Source organism: Choloepus didactylus, chromosome 16 (assembly GCF_015220235.1).
Source record: "Choloepus didactylus isolate mChoDid1 chromosome 16, mChoDid1.pri, whole genome shotgun sequence".
Lineage (NCBI taxonomy): Eukaryota > Metazoa > Chordata > Mammalia > Pilosa > Megalonychidae > Choloepus > Choloepus didactylus.
In genome coordinates this window covers 22,245,382-22,269,845 of record NC_051322.1, presented here as the reverse complement: position 1 = coordinate 22,269,845, position 24,464 = coordinate 22,245,382, and the positions used below count along the sequence as shown (strand labels likewise).

The 24,464-nt window shown below is 40.1% G+C and overlaps 1 protein-coding gene across 11 annotated transcripts in view; it reads left to right on the top strand.

Moving 5' to 3' along the window:
- NEDD4L (NEDD4 like E3 ubiquitin protein ligase) overlaps positions 1-24,464 on the top strand; it is a 378,998-nt gene that overhangs the window by 161,992 nt on the left and 192,542 nt on the right. Inside the window, exon 1 of one of the 11 annotated variants that reach the window (XM_037805616.1) lies at positions 8,241-8,421. The exons of the other annotated variants lie outside the window; for them this stretch is intronic. The gene's annotated coding sequence lies outside the window, so the exon portion shown is untranslated. Of the gene's footprint in view, positions 1-8,240; positions 8,422-24,464 lie in introns of those variants that run through there. 11 annotated transcript variants of the gene reach the window in all.

Genomic DNA, 24,464 nt, shown 5'->3' with positions numbered 1-24,464 from the left:
TAGCAATTTTAAGATGAGGCGGGGAGGAATCTGACTACAGGATTTTCTTGGGTAGAGCTTTGTTTTGTTGTTGTTTTAAAATTATATGTGAATCCCATTATTTTTCCCAAAAAATGTGAAGGGCAGGGCTAAAACTTAGTGCAGTAAGGGACATGATAGAATTTTGTTTAAATGTGGCCGGCACTCAGGAGATGGAGACAACTTTTCCTTCTCCTGCTGATTTATTAATCCCCTGCACTTAGAATCCCAATTAATTGGTTAGTTCCATTGTTTATTTGTATTGTAGCTCTCAAAATTTCCATCATAGGTATTTTTTTTCCTTGTTGAGAATTTGTAAAAATTCTAAAGATTATACAACATATCACCTAGAAAGGAAAATCAGCCTTCCTTTTTAAAAACAATGAAAAATAAGAATTTAATATACATCATAAGAAATTGGAAAAGAACAAAGCAAAAAAAAAAAAAAAACTAGAAAGAAGAAATTGAGATAAGGATAAAAGTTAAAATTAATAAAATAGAAAATGTAAAAGATAAATAAGTCTAATAGCTGATTATTTTAAAAGACCAATAAACTCCCATCATCCTCCTAATTGAGGAAAAGGGAAAGCAAGAGTAGATAAGAATACAAGTAAGAAAGGATACATAGAGACTAATAGCTTCATAGGACAACGCTAATGCAGCGCTTACAACAACACATTTGAAAAGGTAGGGATGACTCAGTAAGATACAAATTACCAAAATGGATCCAAGAAGCATGGAAAGCTTGAATAGATCAATTACTATAGAAGAGATAGGGAAGGTGATTAAAGCTTATTGCTGAAAAAGGCACCTGGACCAGATGGGCTTCCGGTCAAGTTTTACCTAACTTAAAAAAAAAAAAAAAAAAAAAGCAGAAAATTTCAGTGTTACTTATACTATTTCAGGGCATAGTAAAATGTGGAAAGGTTCCCCGTTCATTTTATAAAGCCAGCATAATTTTAATTTTAAAATCTGATTAAAAAGTCTTTAAAGAAGAAAAGTATAAGCCAGCATCATTTATGAAAGTAAATGCAGAAATTCAGAATAGTTTATTAACAAATAAACTCTTGAGGGCATCAAAAGGATAACACATTATAATCAATGGAGGTTATTCCAGTAATGCCTGGATGATTCATTCAGTATTAGAAGCCCCTATTACCATCATCCATTATTATACCAACGTATTAAAGGAGAAATGTGTATGACCAGATCAATAGAGGCTGAAAGGCATTTGATAAAGTTTAACAGCTATTCCTGATACAATCTGAAAAAGTAAAATAAGAATAAAAAAGTTACTTGAACATAAAAAGCTATATATGTATATTTTAAAAAAACCAACAGCAGATGTATCCTAAATAGCAAAACACTAAAACTATTTCAAATAAAAGTAGGAATTAGACAATGGTATCTGCTTTAATAATTATTTAACATGGTCTTAGAGGTTCTGGTAAATGTGGTAAGACAATGAAATGCTCGTATCATCTAGAGCTTCTAGTAAAAAAAAAAATCTAGAATTAATAAGTAAAGTTATCAAGGTAGTTGGATAAAAATAAGTCCATAGAAATTATTATAAAGATAATTTCTCTATTCTGGAACTAAGCACTTATAGATGAAAGCTAAGCATGCTTTCCCAATAGGAGCAAATAACCTAAAAACAAGTAAGTGCTAGTATCTGGATATAGGAAATGAAATAAAATCTAGAAAAATAAAAATATATACCATATAAATGTACCAGATTTTCAAAAATTAATATGTACATTTATTGCAATTCCAGTTAGAATTTCCACTCTAGTGGGGTGTTTTGAATTGAATAAAATAGTCCTAAAGTTCATATAGAAGAGTAAATGCGTAATACCTGAGAAAGGCCAAGACAAAATGAAAAAAGAGAACCAGTGAGGACAGACTTGCCTTACAAGTTGTCATGCAATATGCTACAAAGTCTTTGTAATTTAGTGAATGTGGTATTGTGAAAATTCTACAGATACATTTTTCTAAGTCTGAAAAATAAGGGAAGAAATAGAATAAAAAAGCCAACAGCAACAGAACATCATTCTTAATATTTTGACATTTCCCTTTTAGTCGTCTTTTGTGGGGGGGATTTGTATTTTTACAAATACGCATCATAATGTAAATAGACTTTAACAGCCTACTTTTTGGTCACATAACATTCCAATATGTGATATGCAACATTCCATTTCATGAATGTGTAATTTCTTTATCATTTCTGCTTGTGAGTATCAAGGTGCTATGCATATCTTTGTGCAAAAAAAGTTTTTTTAAGTTGGGTTGTGCTCATACTTCCCTGGAAATGGGTTCATTATAGGATTTAAATACTTTTGTTGCGTATTGCCAATTTGCTTTCCTAAAGTGTGGTACCAATTTACTATTCCCATCAGCATAAATACTGTTTTACTGTACCCTCTTCAGAAGATGCAGAATAAAATGATGAAAGAGAACCAGCCTGCAAATCTGGAGCATTCAGAGAGGCACAGCTAGTTTGATGCAGGTTAGAAGTAACGTTGAGGGATTTGAGGGTAACAAGAAGGTCAATATGGCTGGGGCAGAGAGTGGAGAAGAGGGCAGAGGAGCAGATGGGAGCCATGGCATATTAGGGCTAAGTGGGCTATGGGGCGGAAATTATATTTTATCCTTAAGGTTGTGGGAAGACAGCACATAGAGTTGCAAGCAGGGTTGTGGTTTGATGTGATTTTTTGTTGGAAGTGAGTGTTGAACATTGCCCAGAAGCTACTTAGGCTGTTGCATAGCCTGGGTGGTGAGAGCATGGTTTGAACACCAGAATGTAGTGTTGAGGATGGAGATACGGAGATGGATGGGATTTATTTTGGAGGTTGTCATTAGGGCTTGCCAGCGGACTGGATGTGTAAGGGATAAGAGAGAAGAACAGAACAAAAGACATTATGGCTTGAACAGCTGGATGGACGGTGGCCACCAAAATGGGAAGAGTTAGTGGGGGACAGGTTTGCAGGGCAGACTCAAAGCTCACGTTAGGTCCAAAGGGCCTCTTGGACCTCCAAGTGGAGATGTAGAGTAGACAGGTGGTAAATGAAAGTGGAGTTCAAAGGCGAGGTCAGGGTTAGTAGGAATTTGGGAATCATTTGCATTTAGATGGTATTTAAAGTCCCAGGGGGCCTGGAGAGGATGCCTAAGGTTAAGGCATTTCTTCCATGTGAACATGTGTTCAGGATTCTGAGTGACCTCAAAAAACTAATGTTTGGAATATAACTATTTCGTAAATTAGGGAACTGCCTTACTTTGCTAGGTTATAAATGCTTTGGGGATACAGATCTTTGGGTCTTACACAGAGCCTTGAGCAAAGTAGGTACATGATATTCCATGTTTCCTGGATGGTGTTGAAAGATCAAGAGAACCCTTTCCCCTTCTTTATGAAATATTTTTCTTTTCTGGTGTTTTGATAAAATTAGTAGTGACTCGATCGCATAAACATATGAAGCATGTAAACCACACATTGTCCTTTTCGGTAAGTCTTTGGAAGAAAAGGCAAAAAGAGGATCCTGTTTAAGACCTTGTGAGAAATTCAAGACTCTGTGTTATAATCACCAAACCCTGCCTGTTATGTAAAGATTTTTGCCTGTGTCGTGTTATCCTTGTTTTGTTCAATTCTTCTCTCCTCTTCCAAGTGTCCTAGTTTCTTGTGTACTGTAACTGGTTTAGAACAAAACAAAGAAACTTAGTTTTTTCCTCCCCCCAGATTTGGATTCTTTTCATTTGTTGGTTGCTCAATCTTTTTAAATATGTGATAGTACATTCTTAACAATTTTTAAGTAACTTTTCTTGTGGTGATAAAAAAAGTTAGGCTTTGATTTATACCTTAGAAAAGATAAGAAAATATAAAACAGTGATCTACCTATAATCCAAATACCCAGAGAGAGATAATGCGTTCCCATTTTGTTTTATTTCCTTCCAGTCCTTGTGCTATACTTATACATATGGAAATACAATAGTTTATGAATTTATAATACTATAATATTGTTTAGAATGATGCTTTTTAATCAAAATTATATTGTGAACATTTTATAACTTGTAAATTAATTCAAAAACATGATTTTTGAACGGCTGCAGGGTATGGGTAATACATGGTGGCTTTTTAGGAAAGAAACTCAAGACCTCAGTAATTGACAAATCTTAGGATTAAAAACAAAAGCGGGAAAATACAAAAAGTGAACATGGTTTGGAATACTGTTATGAAATTCAAATTTTGTGTTCCTAATAAGATTTTGTTTTGAATCAAGTTTATCTTCCTGCTCTTCCTACTCTCTTTGGTTATGTTCCTTAAACTTTAGTTACCTTTTATACACTTCCTCTGCTTTGCATTGGAACATACTGATCCATTGTGAACCCTTGTGGTATTTTAGAATACCTTACCGCACAAACCATCCCAGTCTTCTCGGTATAGTAAACAATATCAAGCAAATTTCTTTGTCAGAATCACTAGGGGCCATCAAATATGTACATGTAATTATAAATAATGCAGAATTAAAGGATTGCTGCACTAGATTATAAAAACAAGTATGCGCTACTATAGCATTTAAATAGTTCATTTTGTACTCATTGAAAAGAGCTTTGCATAGTTCTGAATTCTGAGATGCAGCATGCATTGTATGCACAAGAACTTGTTCAGGTTTGATTTTTGTTGACACTTTAAAATAAAGGAAATATCGTCTTGCAGTGGGCAAGGGGGAGTGGGATTACCATGAATTTTTAACATTATTTTGAAATTTGAAACTAGGAAAAAAATCCTCAAGGGACATGAGGAAGCATGGAAGGAGCTTCTCCATAGCCAGATTATGGGAGACTCGCCCCTGGTGGTGGGCTGGGGTCTCTGCTGGGGAATCTCTTTGCTCAGTAAGGACAGTGGGGAATTCTGAGAAAGGCTGCTTTTCTCTCCACCCCATTTGCTAGCCGCCTGCTGTCCACTTGGAGAATCCGATGTATCTGTCTTACAACAACTTCCCGTTCATCAACGCTAGAGGCTCCCCCCCCCATCATCTTCAACTGTCACCTCTCTTACTCTCGTGACTCTTGGCTCCCAGTCCTCTTCCTTTCGTCAGTGGTCACTCTTTGTGTTTTGCCTCCAAGATTCTAATCCATGTTTTCCTATTTTTTTCAACCTTGGAAATTGCATAGTGTCTCTTAGTGCCTCCACGAGGCTGTAAAATGGGAGCATGTAAAATTTTCAAATAAAATTGGGATATGTTATACATAGTTTTGTAGCTTACAGTTTTTACTTAACATTGTATTTTTTGTGTTTTCCTATGTTTTAAAATATTCTTTGAGGACACGGACATATAAATGTTCTGTCATTTATTTTCTCTATGGTGGGACATTCAGGTTGCTTAGAGTTTTTTAGTTGAGTCTTTGTGAACTTCTTGGTCTGTAACTCTTCACTGTATCTCTGATTTTTCCCTTAGGAAAGACTCCCTGGATTGGGATTACTGGGACCAAGGGTCTGTGTGCATTTAGCCCTTTAGATTATCTGTCAACTCTTTATTTCCTTCTCATTGATTCTCCCTGCTTTAGGCTTTGAAGAAAGCCTGTCTACTCTTTTGCAATAGATTCCTAGCAGATTTCCTTGTTTTCCGTTTCCTTCCTCCAGGTTAACTTGCACTACCACTAACCACGGTGACCTTGGAGAGCCCAGCACTTTGTGGCATCCTGTGCTCATGCTTCTTTGAGCATTTCCATAACATCCAGCCACCCAGCGTCCACACCTTCTTCCTGGATCTTCTGACGTGCTGGGGGCACCTGCAGCTTCCTGCGTACTCAGGCCACTCTAGGTTTATGGTTCTGACTTCATCAAGCCTCAGTGCTTCTTTAGTTCCTTTTGCACTCAGGTGTTCGTGACTTTGTATTTTTGACTTTCTATTAAGTCCCTGGCTTTCAGTGGATGACCTTCTGTTGTTCTTTGGAAAACAAAACAAAATAATATACAAAAGCAGCATTCCTCCGTTGGAGAAATACGTAAACTGCTCTTCCATTTACCTTCTTCCTATCTGTCGGCAGCAGCCCTTGTCCTTTTTTTCCCGTTTTGTCTCCAAGGCAGCTTCCCTCCTCTTCTCTGAGGTCCCCAACTCCTGGCATCTAGTAAGTGGAGCCCAGGGATGCTGGTAAACATCCTACAATGCATAGGGTGACTCCCAAATCAAAGAATTCTCCAGTCCAAAATATCGGAAGTATCGAGGTTGAGAGAGCCTGTTTTGGACTTACTCTCAGACCTTGGCCTTGCTCCAGTGGTCGTTTGATGTCTGCGTCCTCATCCCTTTTTGTTGTGGATTATTGGGGAAGTTTGAATTTAAATCATTCCAGGCTATCCTCTGATAGTTGGCTAGTGAGAGCAGAGGTGACAACACTGGATTGGAACTTGAGTGTTTGGGTTGTAACTACTTGGGCATCTTCCTAGATAGTTGGTCCCTGATTTCTTCCCCTAGGCAGAGGGAATTGAGCTACAACCTCTAATGCTGCGTCCAGGTTAGTAATACGATTGTCAGTGACTAGAAGTAGTTGCACTTCACTGCGGACCGGGCAGAGGCTGATTTCTGTGGGTTGGGAAGAATGATGTAGGTGATAGGAAAGTAGGCGTTCAATAAATGTGACTGTAAAAGAGGTGGCAGAATTGGAGTTGGAAAGGTCAAGTGTAGCCTTAAACATTTTTTTCCCTGAATAAGATTTTTCTATACATTTTCTGAGGTGGAGAGCCTCAATGTACGGTGAGGTATTGAACATTTTAAAGCCGAATATATGTCTCTGGGAGAATGGTTATTAATCAGAAATCTGAATTCTGTTTTCATTTTTATATTAATACTTGGAATGGGGTGTCATTTAATTAGGTAACATTTGATGGAAAGTGTGTGCTTTATTATTTTTAAGGGGAGAAGTGAATAACTTATTCACCTTTTAGGTCCGATTTTCTCATAGAGTATTGTTGTGCCCCTTTTTTTTTTTAATCCTTCCAGCCATTGTGTAAATCTGAAACACTGCAGCTTAATTTTACAATTTTAGACTTAAACAAAGAAAAGGGAGTTCCTGTTCTGAAGTTTAGTCTGTTTAACACTTGCGTGTCCTTGCTTGCAGAAGACAGACCTTGAAGTAGTTCTCTTGTTTCGAGAATTCTACTGAAAGGGGGTGGAGAAGTCATTTTCCAAGCTGTAACTTGGTTGGACTTTCTCCTCTAAGCCCTAAGTGACCCTCCCTGCCACAAGAGATCTCTGCCTCCTCTGGTGATCTGTCTGTCCTCCCAGCGCACCAGAGAATCACGGCATCTAAGTGCCTGTGGGAACCTGAAAGTCTAGTTTATTGAGTTTCTCAGCTGACATGCCAGGGAAACTTCTTGGGGAGCATGCCACCAAATTTGGGTTAACTTTCTGCTACAACCGGGTATACTTCCTGTTTCAGCAAGAGCATACAACAAAGAAAGCACACGCTTTATTGGGAGTTCAGCGTGGTAGGGTGGTCAGGTGGGTAAGTGACACTAAACGGAGTGGAGGGGTACCGAGGCTGAGCTCCGCTGGCCCCTTGCAGGGCTCTTGGTCTGCCTGGGGCTGTAATCTGAAAACCCGATTGCACGCCAGGGATGGTGGTTCCCAGGGTGGCGCTGTCTCCGCCATCTGGCACCAAACACCTGCCTACCCATCCTGTTTCCTGTTTCCTGTTTCATGCTGAAGTTTGTATCCTAGTTATTTTTGTTCCTGCCTTTTTTTTCCCCCTGTCAAGATTTTAAGCTCTTTGAGGGCCAGGAAGTTGTGGGCTGCACCCTGCCTGGCGTGGGAACTCGCGTGCAGGAACTGGATAGAAGCTGAATTAGTTGTGAATGGCAAAGTGCTGAACTCCTTCATCTCTCTGCTCAGCCTTAAATCAGGAAAACATCTGGGCCAAAGTTGTAGGTGCTCACAAAACCGTGTGAACTCTGTTTATTGCCTGTTTATTGCCGGGCCTGTTTGATGAGCTCTTGGCTCCTCTTTCTACCCGTTAATAACTGTCCCTGGGAGAACAGATGCTCCTGCAGGTAACTTAATGTTACTGCACCGCCTGATTATTTAAGCTAATTGCTGAGCTGGACGGGGTTACTTCATCCTTAGGTTGGGAGGTGGAGCTTGACTCAACTCCCTTTTCCACCAACAGGCATTTTTCTGGCTGTCATGGAAGTGAATCATTAGTATAAATAGCAAGCTCGGTACACTCTGTCTCAGTTGTCTTAAAACTTGCTGGAGTTTGTGGGTATCAGCAGAGGTGTGTGCGGACACTGCTTCTAAAGGGAAAGGAGGTTGCTGAGATAGATTTCCAGCTGTGTTACTGCAACTCAAGCCTCCCAACGCTTTCCAGCGGGCTAGATGACTTGCTTTTCTTGAGCCCTGAAGAAAATTACAGGTAAGAACAAAGACAATACTATAGTTTATGTGGATGCGTAGCATCTATTATTGACAAAGAGTTTGATTTTGGAGTAGTGCTGTATCAGTGGCCTCATTTTAGTCCATTCTAAAGGACTTCTTTTTGATGGTTAGCATTAGCAATAGTAGTTCAATCTTACTTTCCCTATGTGTAGAAAAGTGTGCAGGCAAATAACGAAACTGAAAAGAATTGTGATCCGAATTCTCCTGATTCTCTACTCTTTGCTTTATCTCTGTCTTGACTTTTTTAGAAAACTGTACAATTTTCATTCCAAATATGAAAGTATAATGGGTACTTTGTTTTCTTTCTGAAAATAATGGAAAATGTAGATCACTTAAGTTCTATGACTGTTGTTCTCCAATTTAGAAATCACTGATTTGGGAGGAAACAATTGCGTTTTTCTTCATTTTCTAATTTGGGTCTCTCTTCTCTCTAGTTATTTCTGACTTAGAAATCTCACTAAAGAAGAGGGAGACACCAGCTGTAGTTGGCTTTCAATGAAATAATGTCTCACGTCATGAAATGGTTTGCTTGGAGAATGATTTATGGTTTGTGTCTGAATTTTTGGTGGTAGTGATAGAAGACATTCTACACCTCAGTACTTGGCTTACACGGTTTATATTAAATGCAGTTTTTTGTTTGCAAGAACAAAAATTAAACTGAATTTTTCCTTTAGATTCTGCTATCATTTTTGTATGCTTAACTGCTCATAGATATGACTATATGTATATTTAATATGTTTATTATTAAAATGTGATTTTTCTATTTCTGTACTATCTCATTTGATGGTGATTTATAAGCTGTTGGCTAATTAGTTGATGTATGCAGTACATTTTCAAAGCCTGAAATGAATTTTAGTGCAGGCCACACCTTCACATTAATGAGCCAAGTTACTTTCACAAAAGTATTCCTGATACAGTTTAATGTTTAAAATTGCTGGAATTCAAAACAATAAAAATGCATCAACAATATCAAAGCCTGCAATCAAATCTGAGATATTTTTTGAGAAAATAAATTTTGAGAAGTATGTTGACTACTCGTGCTTGAGTTAGACCCTGTTAGTCAAACAAGTAACAAAACTACAAAGCAGGAATTTGAAGTACGTGGCTGGCAAGTTTTGTTAAGTGATGAGTGGGGAGGAAAAGCATGTCCTGGGTGCTGTGGGGTTGGTCTCCCCCCCCCCCCCCCAAGTAGTGCAAGATACAACTACATGAAGTAACTAAAATCTCAATGGGGATTTATATAAAACGTTGGGAAATCAAGAAGTGAAGAAAAGCATATGCTTTTATTTAATTAAACAGGAGAACAGAAATTGGAATAATTTTCAGTTACAGATGTTATGACTTTCTTGGGTTTTTACATTGATATTGTTTTCATGATCATTTGGTTTTTTTATTTGAATAAGGGTTTTGGTCTTGTATTGCAGTGAAATGTTGATTTAAAACATGACGGCAGAACCGAGTTACATGAATTTTGCTACTTGAGGAGTATAAAAGTTTTATTCCAAAGTGGTTTGTTTGGTGGGTGTGATGAAGGCTGGGAACTTGTGTGTTTATTGCAGTAACTTAAAGGCTTTTTTAGTTATTATAGTTGTTTTGGGGTGAGAGGATTTTTTTGTTGCTGCACCCCCCCCCCCTTTTTTTTTTTGTTATTTCAATCCAGGTAATGTTTTTTATTTTATCAGTCTGTTCTTCACAGGGCTTTTCCAAAACAATTTTCAGGTGAAGTCATTTACATATCATTTCTTTCACCATGGCAGAAATTTTTCCTGCTGGTGCATTTTGAGTTGACAATTGGATGACTACTAATTTAGAGGGCTCCCCCTTCTACAGGTAGGCTGGAGGAATGTCTTTTGCTCTCTCACCTTGGATCCCAGAGGTTTGTGAGGGTCAGAGTGACGGCAGAAGCACATGTTTTCAGTTGTTTTCAAAATCTATCTCAACTATGTTCCCAGTGGCTCTGAATTCCACAGAGGGTGACTTGGCACAACTCTGCCTACGGTAAATATTCATGCTCGCTCTGTGCCTGACCTGGTTTTTCTCAGAGAGCGCAGGTGGGCAGTGCGCTCTAAGCCAGCAACTCCCAGCTGAGACCCACCTACTGGCCAGGACTTGTGTGTCCTGCCTGGGTCACACCACAAACTGCTCTCCTGATATTGAAGGGAACTTTGTTGCTGATCCTGTTAAGATCTGGGGTGTAGATTGTACAAAGTATCCCTCCAGCCTTGCTGTTGTCACCAGAGCCTTATCAACCAAAAAAATCATGGGACCTTTTCAGGTAACCAGGAGCTGTACTCTCAGCTGAGACATGTGAACCGTTTACTCATCCTAGAAGTAGTTACTGGAAGAAAGGTTAAAATTCCAGCTCCTGATTGACATCATCCCTGAAAACAAAGGATTGATGTTCTTCCCCGGGAGAATGGGAGGAAAGTGGAAATTTTTGGAAAACCACATGAAACCTGTGACCTCAAAGACAATTAACAGTGTGATTCAGCCTAAGTGAAAACACAGATGTGACAGGTTCAGTGGACTAACTGGAGTTTAACTAGAAACATGCAGGAGCACTGCTTTCAGTGATGTAAGCCTCTTGCTCATGTAACTATTACTCATTGGGCTTGCTGTAGACATGGAGGTCACATGCAGTTATAAACACAGCCGCCTGTGACTAAGGGCAGTGACTGGAAAGCCTGTCATGTTATTGGAGGGCATTTGGTCATAGATTCCTCAGCAGAAGCTGTTTGGAGTCACAGGGATGTGACCTTTGGGAACCTTTGCCAGTGCAGGAATTTGAACCTTTCAACCCCATTAACAGGATCAAGAAGTTTGTTTTGGCTGAGATCTACCAGGCTTAGTAGACAAGCTTGAGACTTGAAGGAAACCTCTAGTTTTGTTAAAGCCAATTGTATGGCAGGCTTGAAGGCACTTGCCTTATTGGTTTTGTTATTTTTCATTTTTTTTGTCTTCTCATTGTTCTTTTAATCAGTCAATTACCAAATATGTAGTAATCATCCCTTGTGCTGAGATAACCCCTTTTCCCTTACACTTGCCATTTTATAATTGAGCTAAAAAAAATTTTAAGATTGATTTTTTTTTTTCCTTTTCTCCTTCTTTTTACTCAATTTTTGTTTTTCTTCTCTTTACATCCTTAGAAGCATTGGCCTGAGTGAGATGGTGATCAAAAACAATTAAGACTTACTTGACTTGTAAGAGAAATCAGACTGGGAAAATATGTCCTCCGATTTTGTTAGTTGGTTTAAACATTTTTCTTTTTAATTCTTTGTTCATGAATGTGAGGTCACACACCAAAAACTGAGTGGTTTTCCACTTGTATGTGCCAGTGGAACTCTCTGTTCCTGAGGCAGACAAGGAACTTTTAATGGCTGGAGGGATTATCTGAGCGAAGGGTGTGTGTGTGTCAGAGAGACCGAGGGAGAGGAGGAGAACGAAGAGGCCAGTCAGGGCCCTGTCACCTAGCCTGGAACTGTCTCTCCGGGATGTGGCACATCATCCCGTTGTAAGGCTATTGCCACTAACATTTGATTTCGAGCATGACCCAGGAATGAAGCTTTGATGACAAAGCCAGTATCTTACTTTAGTAGCCACCAGTAGGGGTGGTGGAGACCCCCGGACTGGAAGGTGAGATTCACCAGTGCTGTGTGGGAGGTGCCACCTCTCCTACCTTCCCTCGGCAGGGGAGTGGCATCCACCCTTCACCCGCCCAGCGAGCGCTGCCCTCCCTCCCAGAGCTCGGGCCTCCGCCTGCCTCCTGTGGTTGCCTGGTCCCACATGCCTCCACGTTGTAATGAAGTGGCCTTTCATTGTGCTTCTGCACATCTATATTTGGCTCAGCTTCTTTTACAGGGGAGGGGAGAAGTGTGAGCAGGGGACACAATAAAAAGCAATTTGCCGGTTCTGGTGCACCTGGTAGAGTCCAAATGCTGCCCTCCCACCCTGCACAACAACATGGAATTCATTCATTTATGCAACAGAAGTGCCCTGCTCTCCACCGGGGACCACTCTTGACCCAGGTGCTGGGATGCCAAGGCAGACAAAGAGAGGCCAGGCTTCCTGCAGGGCCGGGCCATCCACCTGCAGAACCTTCTGTGGCTCCAGGGCTCCCTGCATCCAGGGAGCTTCAGTCTAGGGAAGGAGACCCAAACTCGCCAAGAAAACAGAAACTATAATTAGACATAGTGTTAGGGGCCATAAGGAAAAGAAACTAGGGGAAGGGGATAGCAATTGCGTGGGTGGATGGACAGTTTTGTTTCCTTCTGCACTTCCAACATAGATTGGTTTTTATTAATATGGAACTTGTGGCTGATACTAGGTGAGCGATAAGAAAAGTTGCTTACAAAATCCTTTAAAACGTTGCTCCCCCGGAAAGCTGTAAACTGTTGTGCCCAACACTGTATGGGGTGCCTTGAAGTAAAAAAATGGTCACTGATCTTAGAGCAGAATGGGAGGATATTTCCTGGAAAAAAAGATATTTCCACTTATCAAAGATGCTAAAGACTCACCTGAACTAGATAATATTGGAATCGAGGAATATCCCTGTATGCAGAATCCCGTCAGAATAAATGATCTGTACTAGTACTATAAGAAGCACGGTGGCCTAGAATGACTCTCACTTTTCTCATTGGCCCAGTTGTACTTAATTAGAGTAAGTGGTCTCCAAGATTACTTAGAGCCCTAATTTTCTTTACTTTTCTTTTCCCAAGTCAGTCTTTATTATAGCAACCAATCAAACCAAACCTTGTTTACTTCCTTAACTTCCTTAACTGTTCAATCCAGCTCACTGAGAGTAAGCTCATTCTTTGTTGATGTTCTCTAGTCAAGCCTTCTGGTGCCGACACTCAACGACAGCTCACTGAGTGGTGGGCACGAAAGTAATGGCTGTCCGTCCCTCATCTTGCTGCATTCTCACCTCCGGCTGGTGAGATTCATTGATGGAGCACACGGAACCTGATTATTTCTAGCTGTAAGTGGCAGAGCGAGAAAACAAACCTGGGTGTGCTTTACTCCAGAGTGCAGGCTCTCACTCGTATACGTTACCCCGAACGAAGTAGACCAGGCAGCCATTAAAGAAAAGCAATCCTATCTTTGTCAGTTGGACAATTGTGATTTTTTTTTTGTTCCCCGACCCCACTAGCAGTGTCTCATTTCCTTCAAGTTGCCACTTAAAACCATCTCAGGATGGTTCTTCACCATCCTACTTAAAACGGCAACCAGAACTTTCTTCCATCCCCCAATGTCAGTCCTCCGTTCTTGCTCCACTTCTTTCTTGTTAGTATCTATCACTTTCTAGCACACCATAAGCTTTACTAATTTATTTATTTATTTTTTTTGCCATCTGTCAGCCCCCTGCAGGATTGTAAGCTCCACGAGGGTAGGGGTTTTTTTTATACCGGAGGTCCCTAGTACAGTGTCCCTCACATAATGAAGGAATGGGCAAGGAAAGCAGACATCCACGCTTTCTGTGTCTGTGAACAAAGACTCAATGGAGTCTTCCCTGTCATCCTGGGTTTGGTTAGTTAGAGGCTGTGGTTTCTTCTGAGTTGTCAGCACTGTTGGGTGAGTTGCCCATAGGTCACTGTGGCCCCCGCCTTTTAGGGGTGTGCACACCACTTTGAGGTTATGCCTAATTGCCAGACTTTCTGCCAAGCTTTTGCTAAGGGTCAGAGTTTACCCCCCTTTCCCTGTTAGGCTGTGAGATCTGAGCACAGGGGAGTAGCTCTCTGAAGCTCCTTACAGCCATTCATTGACGTAGCTAGTGTTTTCCCATTGTGGGATTTTTCTGCCTAATTGCCCTCTGGTTTTCAGCATTCAACACACTGCAGTTACATGTTTTGCTGTGGTTTTGCTTAGTTTTAATCCCTTATTAATTGCCTCTTGTTCAAACTCCCTAAAAGCAGATTATCCTTCACTTTCGGCTTCTGTTCCATTGCTATTGGATTTCTTTGTTTCAGTCATGACACGAGAAAAATAACCAAGGAATTGTGAGTGAGGCTGTTTTATTTCCATCTAATTTTCTCCTATTTTTGCAGTATTATTCCTTAAAATAATATAGCTGGCCATTGCCCAGTATGTGAAATTTATGCAGAATGGCATTCCATTGTAGAGACAGTGATATTTTCCAGTATTTACTTACCACATCCTGTACCCTCTCATCCCTGTGTCCAGGCTGCAACCCCTTTCAATTGTACCAGAATCTCTGCAGGGTGGGGCCCAAGCATCAGTATTTCTAAAGCTCCCAGGTGATTCCACTGTGTAGCAAAAGTTGACCACTAAATCCTAACAAATATAGTGCTTTTCCTGTAAGCCATTTATTTTTAAAATAGGCCTCAATATTTCTTTCTTATTGTACGTGAGACACATTAAAGTAAATACTATGTGCACTATTTACAAATTTTAGATAAAGTGTGTCTTAATGACTGGGCACGAAGTCAGTGCTCAATAAATTAAATCTTTTTGAATGAATTGGGAAGACCTGCTCATTAGACATTTAGCTTGATTTCATTGTTGATCACCAACATGCAAATTAGGTATGAGAAAGATGACTTAAAATTCACCCACATATGAACCTCTCCCAATCTGAACCTACTGAATCAGAATCACAGTATGGGGCAAAAGCATCAGACTCTATTTTGTAGAATGAACCAGTTTTTTGTTAGTAATCAAGACAAGTGACTATTGCTATGAAAGTATGCTATGGAAGGATTTGATAATTCGTATGCCACCATGAGACGGCTCAGATAGAAAAGGAGTATTTTCTAAATTGAACTAAAGGGAATCTAATATCTTTGACTACCCCATGCTTTTTGACCAAAAGGTCTTTGTTTAGTTTGATTACCCATTAGCTTGGTTCAACCATGTTCATTAGATAAGTTGGGCAACCTCTTCCAGCTCCAACAAGAGAGGACAAAATTTACCTTACTAATGAAAATAAATACTGAATCTATTGTGCAACTCAGGTTTAACTCTCAATAGTGTCGTTTGGGTGTCTGAATGTTTGGAATTTCAAACATCTGTTTGACTAATGAAAACTGCTCGTTTATATTTTTACTACTTATTTCTCAATGCATCATCAGTCAGCATATTCTATAAACAAATCATAGATTTTCAGAGTAAAGGGTGTTTGGGGTTGGATACAGTTAGGTCACACGTTGCCTCATTCAACAGCACTATTTAAAATGAATATTGCCTAACGAGAAAAGTGAAGGACCTTTTCTTACAGAACTCTTCAAATTAGGAAAGCAAATAGGTTATGAATATCCTGACTGCGCATCCCATTTGTTCCTGTGACTATCACAGAAGCCAGGGAGAGGGGACGGTGCCCCTGTGGATGGTTAGCAGCATCAGAGAAATCCAGTAGTCAGGACGTTCTGCCAATATGTCCAAGCCTGACTTTTACCAGAGAGGCAAGTGGACAGACTCTCTTTTTTTATTCATTCTCCTTCTTGCTTATGTGAAAATCCTTAAAAATTATAAAATGGAGCACATAAAGGAAAATTGCAATAAAAAAAATTGAGGACTTAAGTAAATTTATAGTAAATTAGAATAGACACTTAAAAGGAAGTAGATAATAGCAGTTCCTATATATATATAGGCCTTTGTGTTAATTTCAAGGGATTTGCTGATGGATTTTTCTGTAGATGTCAACTGAAAGGCTCTAGAGATGTAACTTCATATTTCTTAGCTCTGGGAGCCCATGTGCCCTTTGTTTTTCTGAGATGCCTTCCACTCTTCACACCCGTATTTCTTTCCAGAATAAGTTGTGTTCTCTTCTCCTTTAGAGCCTTGCTTCTCTAGCCAGCAGCATCGGCATCACCTGGGAGCATGTTAGAAATGCAGATTCCTAGGTTCGTGGCCGACCTGTTCAATCAGAATCAGCATTTTAACAAGATCCCCAGGTGATTACTCTGCATAATGTGAAAGGCCTTGCTGTGGAACTACTTTACCCAGCATACAAAAGCAGAGAAGTGCTTTCTTATTTTATGTTGTCTCTGGAGAACTCCAGATACATAGTCAGATGGCTTGCGGTCATCTCGCCCATGTGCCCCTGCTGATGACTCGGGGAAGGGAGAGACCCTGTCTCACCTGGACAATGCAGCAGCATCCACAGGTGGCAGAGATTGGAGTGATAGAATTGCAAACACCGTTGATCATGTCAGCTGCACAAGAATTCGAGCCTAATTACAACGTGTGTTTTCTCAATCATTTGCCTTTATTAAGCTCTGTCTGAGAGTTTGGTGTGTGAAAAATGCACATCTATCTTGAGGCTTATGCATCTTTATTTTGAAAGGAGACCTTTTCAGAGCTGGAAAGAAATCAGCAACAGAGTGAATAAGCACAAAGAATGAAAGAATTAAGCTGCTGGAATAAACATTTATAAGTGAGCTAGTGATCCGTTTATTTCATATGAACTCCTTTTCCAGTTGGTAAGTGATTGTCAAATCTGATAATCAGGATTTCTGGAGTAAAACGTTTCTTTTATTATTTTCTCCCTAAATTCATCTTCAAATATTACTATTTCTTGTATTCTTTATATTTGAATACTTAAGTTTTTTGCACAAGCTAATGTCAGTAACTCAGTTGTTAAAATGTTCATGCTGTTGTCAAAAGTGGGTCACGATTTTAGTTTTCTGGTATCAGGTAATAATATTGCTGAATTGAAGTTCACTGTGAAACTTTTTTTTCCCCCAGTTTTTTTGTTTCTTTGACTATATTTGCGCTTCTCACTCAGGGCACTCTGGGAAATGGCCTTGTGGAAAGTTGAAGAAAATGGAGCAAATTTAAGAAAATGGGTTTTATGTGGAATATAGATTCTGTATCTAGTTGATCATTACCAGGTCTGAGAGAGATCAGATTGAGAATTCCACGCTTCGGCAACTCAGGCAAGAAAATATTTCCAAATATTGAATGCTGGAAAGAAGTTAACTTGTCAAAACAATGGTTAGGAAGGCAAGCAACCAAGAAATATTGATTGAGGAACCATTCTCTGCAAGGTTCTGTGGAAAATGTAGACTAGCCTGAGATACCAACTGTGTCCTTTAGTTAACTCACAGCTAGTTTAAGAGATTTAGGATTTACACACTTAGAAAGGGACAAACAGCATGGAAAGGCACATGATTCACTGGCAGAGGAGTAGGCTAAACCGTCAAGGCCATGGGAATCCAGGGAGTGGAGGGGTTGGTTATTTTAGGATGGTCTGTTTTGGGAAGTTGAGGAGGAGGTGATGGCTGCCTGGAGCCCACATGATTCACAGATAGCGATAGAGGAAAGCAGAGAAATCACCACTGAGCACCAGGGGCAGTGGACCTAGCCCACTCAGTGCTGAAGGTGAGACTTTGAAGATTAAATGATCAGATTGACCTATTTGGAGAACCAAACAGGTGTGGCTGCTCTTGACCAGTGGTTTAAATTGGATTCCTCCACAATTGCCTAATGGAAATTCTGAAGTGTAGGGCACAAGTCAAGTGAGGACCCCTTGTCTGTTTGTGAAATCGTGTAGAGGTCCGACTTCCACACTTATTAAATTAGAGGTGCCTTTTGTGCCTTATATCAGTTTTCTTAATCTGTCCCATGTGTTTACACCATGATTATTTAACACCTTCTTCAGGGTCCCAGGGACAGGGAGAAACATACCTCCTTGTAAAACAGTCATCTAGTGGCATAAAAGTCAATGCTCAAAACGCACACCCTCATGAGGGATAGTGCAGAGAGGGATAATAATTACAGAGACTAATTAGAGAGACTACCTATATTCCTTTTAGGATACCTTCAGTATCAGGTCTCTCTTAACATAGTAACTTAAGGGAAGATTTTTAAAAACCTGAACTCCCTTGTTCCCATCAGATTTAACCAAGCCGAAGCCACAGACATCCAAACGTAATGTTCTTTTTGATGAGTCAGATACAAGAAACAGTTCTCCAGTTTGCCTCTAGCTTTGGAGACAGGTTAACAGCTTCTGTTGTCCTTGCTGGTAGGCAGCTAAACCAATATTTTTAATGCTGATGAAGGCTTCTCTTCTATAAACTCACTTTCTTTGGGACAGCATATGGGTGCAAGGTATGTAGCTGCCATATATTTATCTGCATAACTGGGACAAAACAGTGTCCTGATGGCACTCAGCTCTGCAGCATTGGGATAGGTGGGGCATTATCTTAACCTAGCCCTCTGTCCATTGATTATATATTATTTTCTTCCTGTGATAATATCATGAAGCATTATTGTTTTTTCTTCTTTTTAATTCTGTTTTAAAAGTCTTGGAATATAGTTCAGAACTCAGTGATGCAAAGGTCAAGTGTTTGTCAGTTTGTGTGCCTACTCAATAGCCTTGAATGTAAAACTTGAAACATTATTTTGCAGATACTTTTTCTAAGAGCTGAAGGGATACCTTTGCCTGCCTGAGGAATTCTAGGGTTTTGCAGGCTGGCTGTCCTCTTTGTGCTTCTGATAGCAGTCCCAGTGTGGTTGGCTGAGTGGTATGAGCTGTAAACATCTCTTAAGTGTCCTTCTTTAACTTAGTACAGGCTCACATCCCTTATTTACAGTTCCCAAATCCAGAAAGCCCTGGACACCAAAAACATTACTGTAGGTTTGTGGGAAATGCATTTGATAGCAAAACCTGACCTGAACAGGTTTGAGAGTATTTCTGGTTGTTAGGTATAATATTTAATTCAACTTCTCCAGGGAGGTGGCTCCGGGGCAGCAGTGTCTTCCGGCTGTAGAAGCTGCCACGTCTTGCTGCAGCACCTTGGGGGTGAGGAGTCTCTTCTCTTCAGAGAAGCTGGCCTGTGAGAAGAAAGGCAGATTCTTTCAGTGAGAACTGAACTGGGCATAGGGTTAGCTTCTGAGGGCTCTTCTGGCACCACTTCCGCTCCAACTCCAGAGAATTCTAGAATGTTCCGAGGGTTGTTAAATGAAGTATTGCACAGAAAGTGCTCAGGGCAGTGTTGGCCCGTAGTAAACACTCAGGGGCAGAGAGGTTGAAAATAACGTCTGCAGGAAATGTTTGCTGGTATCATCCTGCAATTCCCTCATCTCTACCACTTCCCCTGCCCACCCGCCCAGCAACTGACCCTTCGTAGCCCCACTCTCAGCACAGCACTGGTGACCAGTGTGTGTTTGTTTTGCTAACTTGAATGGCACCTCCCTCTAGCAGATCTTTGTTTCTGAGCACTGTGCACACGTGGACGTTCCATTGTGTGCGTCATCGTCACCCTGGAGGAATAATTTGTACCCGTGTTCCAACCTTAGTCCTGGTGTCCCTGATAACAGAAATTAAGTGCAGGCTGTTGTGGGAGCTGATGACGCCTCTCCCAGAGTTCATTAGAAGGACCTTTTTCTTCCTGTTTAGTTAGCAGAGACTGAGTTCCCCAGGATGATGCCTTACTTTAGAATTTGTCCTCTGTTCTAGATAGACACAGCTCAGAGTTGGTTCAACTTTGGCATCAAGTTTGAAGTCCTCTGCTTAGCCAGAGTTACTTTCTTTTAGATCCTAAGGTCATGGATGAGATTGGCCAAGGAAATGGTTTTCAGTGCTAGGGGAGAATTGTGAGTTTGAAAGTCTGTTCCCATGATTGTTGATTTCAGCGTGATTCCGTGTCTCTGTATTTGTGTGTTAAGCTACTGGCTTTATAAATTGGGGGTGGTGGGAGCTAATCTATTTGAAAAAAAAAAGAAAGAAATATACTTAAACAATTAAGAGCATATTTTTGAATTTTTGTTTTATGAGGTTCTAGTTGGCGTGATGTTTTCTAAACATGTGAGAGAAGTGGACGAGCAGGTCTGGTAACTCCGTGTCCCCTGGACTGATGGACGAACAGATTGGCTGACCAATGTGATCTCATCTTGAAATTTTTCTCCTTGTCATATTGCCTTTAGAACTGAATTCCTGACAGGCTCTTATTATTACAGGGTACTTGTAACTGTTCCTGCATTAGACAAATAATGTTGCTGTTGTTTTTTAATAGGCAAGACCTGACTTGCCTCCCCCCACCCCCACACACACACATTGAAATAAACAGAAAGTTGCACGGACTGGTAAATGATAATTGCAGGTGGGCCTTGTAGGTTGTCTTTCCTGCAACCCCAGTAAATACCTGCAGTGGCCAGTGGCCAGGGTAGCCCACCAAGAGAGGTAGTCCTTGGTATCCAGCAGAAATTAGGCATCTCTGCTTTCCTCGCACCCACACAAGAGGTTGATGGCAGTAGGGGTGGAAATACTGAATTGAATGAGTTCCTGGCCTGCTGGATACCAGAAAAACCAAGAAGAAATGGAGCGGCAAAGCAGCAAATAGCTAGAAATGCAAATGACTGGGTCCCACCCTGGAACTGAGTTGGAAACTCTGGGGTGGGACCCAGCAATCTGTTTTAACAAGCCCACCAGGTGATTCTTAGGCCCACCAATGTCTGGGAATCTCTGCTCTAGGAATTCATAAAATGCAGGCCTTGCTCAGGAACTTAAGCTGTCACAGTGGTGCTGTCTCTGCCCCAGGAATCCACGTTTCTGCCTTTGAGTCCTCTCCTGAGGGCAAATGCAGCTGTAAGGGCTTCTCTAGGTGTTCTGGACTGCTCTGTGTTAGTCGTTACCATGAGCGAGCACCTCAGAGTGTAGGTACCTGGCAGGTGAGAGCAAGAGTGAAGCCTCAGGAGAACCTGGGAACGCGGAGTGTGGGCTCTCTTACGGAGGGGACTTCTTGAGACAGGAGAGGGCCCTGAGAGAGAATATTGGTAAATCTCACCGTCATCATTTTTGTAGGATTAGTGTTCCCCATGACGAAGACTTCCTATGTGGTGACTGCACACGTGTCCAGAGGAGGTTGGCTTCTCTAACCTAGAGATTAAAAAATTTGACAAATTTCCTTTCTATTTCTGCTGGCATCAAAATACTGCTTAAGTAGAAGAATTGGACTGTACGATTTTCAGAGAACTTCTTTGTGGGTGACTTAGCATCTCGGACCCATAATCATTTAGGATCGTAGGAATGGTAGGACTCAAATCCTCTTGTCAAATGGCCCCAGGTTCTCTAGTTTTAGGGACCCGCAGGAGAGTATCGGGAGAAGATACGTGTGGCTTTTCCTCTCTGATGTTACCTGAGAGAGCCGTGTGTATTGCCTTTGATCTCCATAGCCATTCATGGATCTGTTATTAACACTTTTGTCCCTTCTGTAGTGTTTTTCTCTGTACTACCCCCTTGGAATTCCTAGTCTATTTCACTTCTTGGAGTTCTAGACCTTTTATTACCCTTTGTGTGAAATAATTTACATAAACATCGGCCTGCTGATAACACTTCTGTAGGCAGGAATTAATTCCGTGGAGCATTTGATAAATGAATACAAGTGTGTTAGAGGTACATTGACCTTTGTTTGTAAACTAACTTATGGCTTCTAGTTTTTGTTAACTGTTTCAGTTAGATAAATGGGGTATCTACAGAAATATTTAGGATCAGTGAAGGCTGATAAGTAGAATTTAATCGTGTGATAAGTTTGAACGTACGTATCTATTATACTGAGTCTGTATTGTCAATATGGATTTATTATCCATTTGACGTTCTTCCTGGGAGTTTTTGATGAATTAAGTGAACACAGATAATGTGTTGACAAGACCAGATGCTCTCTTAAGTAACAAAGTAGGGTATATTTAATGCATGTGCATTTTAAAAAATTGTTGTATAGTTACAGTTTTTGTTCATGGATGCAACCTGAGACCATGATAGAAGGTAATCGGAAAATGATTTACGTCAATTTTTGTTAAACAAGAGCTTATCAGAAATTCATGTTTAAAGTTTATATAAATTGAAATTGAGCTGTTCTTACTTGAGTGTTAGTGTATGCATAGCCTATGGTTGTAATTATTCAGAGTCCCTGTTGGCGATCCTATAGATTTGTGGTGGGCTAGTCCTGGGAAGTAATAAACATGACCAACCATTATTACTCAAAGTTTGAAGAAAATAATAAAAAAATTACCTCTGAACTATCATATGGCAATTTTTAATTAATGATATAGATATAATTTTACTTGATCTCATTTGACTCAAGGGTTCCATGATGTTTATTGTATATTAAGAAGCAGCACCATTATGCTACTTGAAAAGTGGTCAAAATAGGGGTTTTTTTGTACCATTCCCTACTCGGAGAAATCCATGTTTGTTTGTTTTTAACATCTCTAAATGTATTACTTCTTAGGTTTTCACTTACACTAGCCTGTGGACCTCCGTAAACCTTCTTCACACTCCCAGGTTGCTGGGTGCCTCCTGTACCTGCGCATGTGGTTTGTGGTTTCAGCAAGTACTTGTGTATTCCAGAATTACTATTTTCAGAAGATATACTTTCATGCACAGTTTCACCTAATCAGTTTGGAAAATTGGTAATTTCTCTCATAAGTGCACAGATTTTAATTGCTTGCCTGCTTACAAGTGCATTTGAGGCTTTCGGCAGAGTGGACTTTTCAAATCCCCTAAAGGGATAATGAAAAAGATGCTCTGCATTGACATGGAAATTACACATCATCTCATTGGTGTGGGCCCCAGAGGGAACCACGCTGGTACCCGATGCTGAAGTGTATTTCCCTGAAGGGAGCATTCACATCAATATGAAGAAAATTAAGGCATTCCCTTTTACTCTGCTTGATGTGTTTATATATCTTTCTTTATAGTCTCTTTGAGAGTACTTTGCCTTCTTTACTTAAAAAGGAAGGTGGTTATTAAAGCAGAGATGGATGTTAAAGTTGGAAATGCTTTTTTTCCCCCTACCAATTTATTGGCACATATACGATATTTTTAACTTTGAATTTTCTAATTGCCACTGTTCATTTGGGACCATTTGCAGTGGAAGCCCAGTGGGGTGCTTGCCACGGGGACTAGCTGTGTCCCCTTTCAGTCTCAGCATTCTGCATAAATAGTGACACTTCTATATAACTTGGAAAATATAGAAAAATGAAAGTAAGAAAAAAATTACTCATGGTCTCATCAGTGTAGTAATAAATTATTGGTTACTTATAATGCAATAATTTCATTTGCTTTAATACTTTTGATATACAAATTTTAACTTTTTAAACAAAGCACAGAGAACTATGTCAAAATCTTCATTTATATTAGTTTAATGGCTACATAGCATTTCAGATCTGCATATATGCATATTCATATATTTCATATATGTATTTATAATACTCTTAGCTGTTCTCTATTTTTGAACTTTAAGGCTATTTCTAATATTTTGCTCTTTTAAATTATCTTCTGGAGAATGGCCTGGCTAGGAGTCAGTGCACTTCTGGATGAACTGTGGACTTTGGAGGCAGAATGAGCTCCAGACTCTGATCTTTCAGCCATTGATTTTCTTTTACCCATCCCTGAAATAAGGATTCTAGCATCTTCCTTCTCAGGCTTGCTGTAGAGATTAGAGATAGCCTGTATATAAGGCACCGAGCATGATGCCGTATACCCAAAAACTGCTTACTAAATGATACTGGCAGTTATTACCTCTGTTCTTAAAGTTTTCCCTGCATTTCAGATTCTGTTAGAATGATTTTTTTTAAATGACCGTCGATTGTGCACACATGTGCACAGAGACCAAAAGAGAGAGCACCAGCTTTCAAGAACGGCAGAATCTGCATTTCTTTGCACTCCCTCTTCTCTGACTGGTGTTTCTGTGGGGGGAGGTCGACAGTGACGTTGAGGACAGGGTCCATGTCTAGTTACTTTTATCCCTCCTGCTTGCTTGACTCGCATCCCCCTTAGTGCCCACCAGTCCTTTGCATATGGTGGAAGCTCAGTGACTATTTGAGGAATTAAATCAATTGCTGAACACTTTCTGGAAAGAGAGACATTTTGTTTGCTTCTTCCCTTTTTGGCTTATGACATGCTTTTTTTTTTTTTTTTTTTTTTTTGACCATTAAAGCATTAATAAAAGCATAAAAGGAAGAGGTGTTTTCTCAGCCTTTGGTGGTTGCACACATGTGGGGAAAATACATAGTAGAGTATCTTGGAGATACAGGCAAGTCACAGACTATCACTTTCTTTGA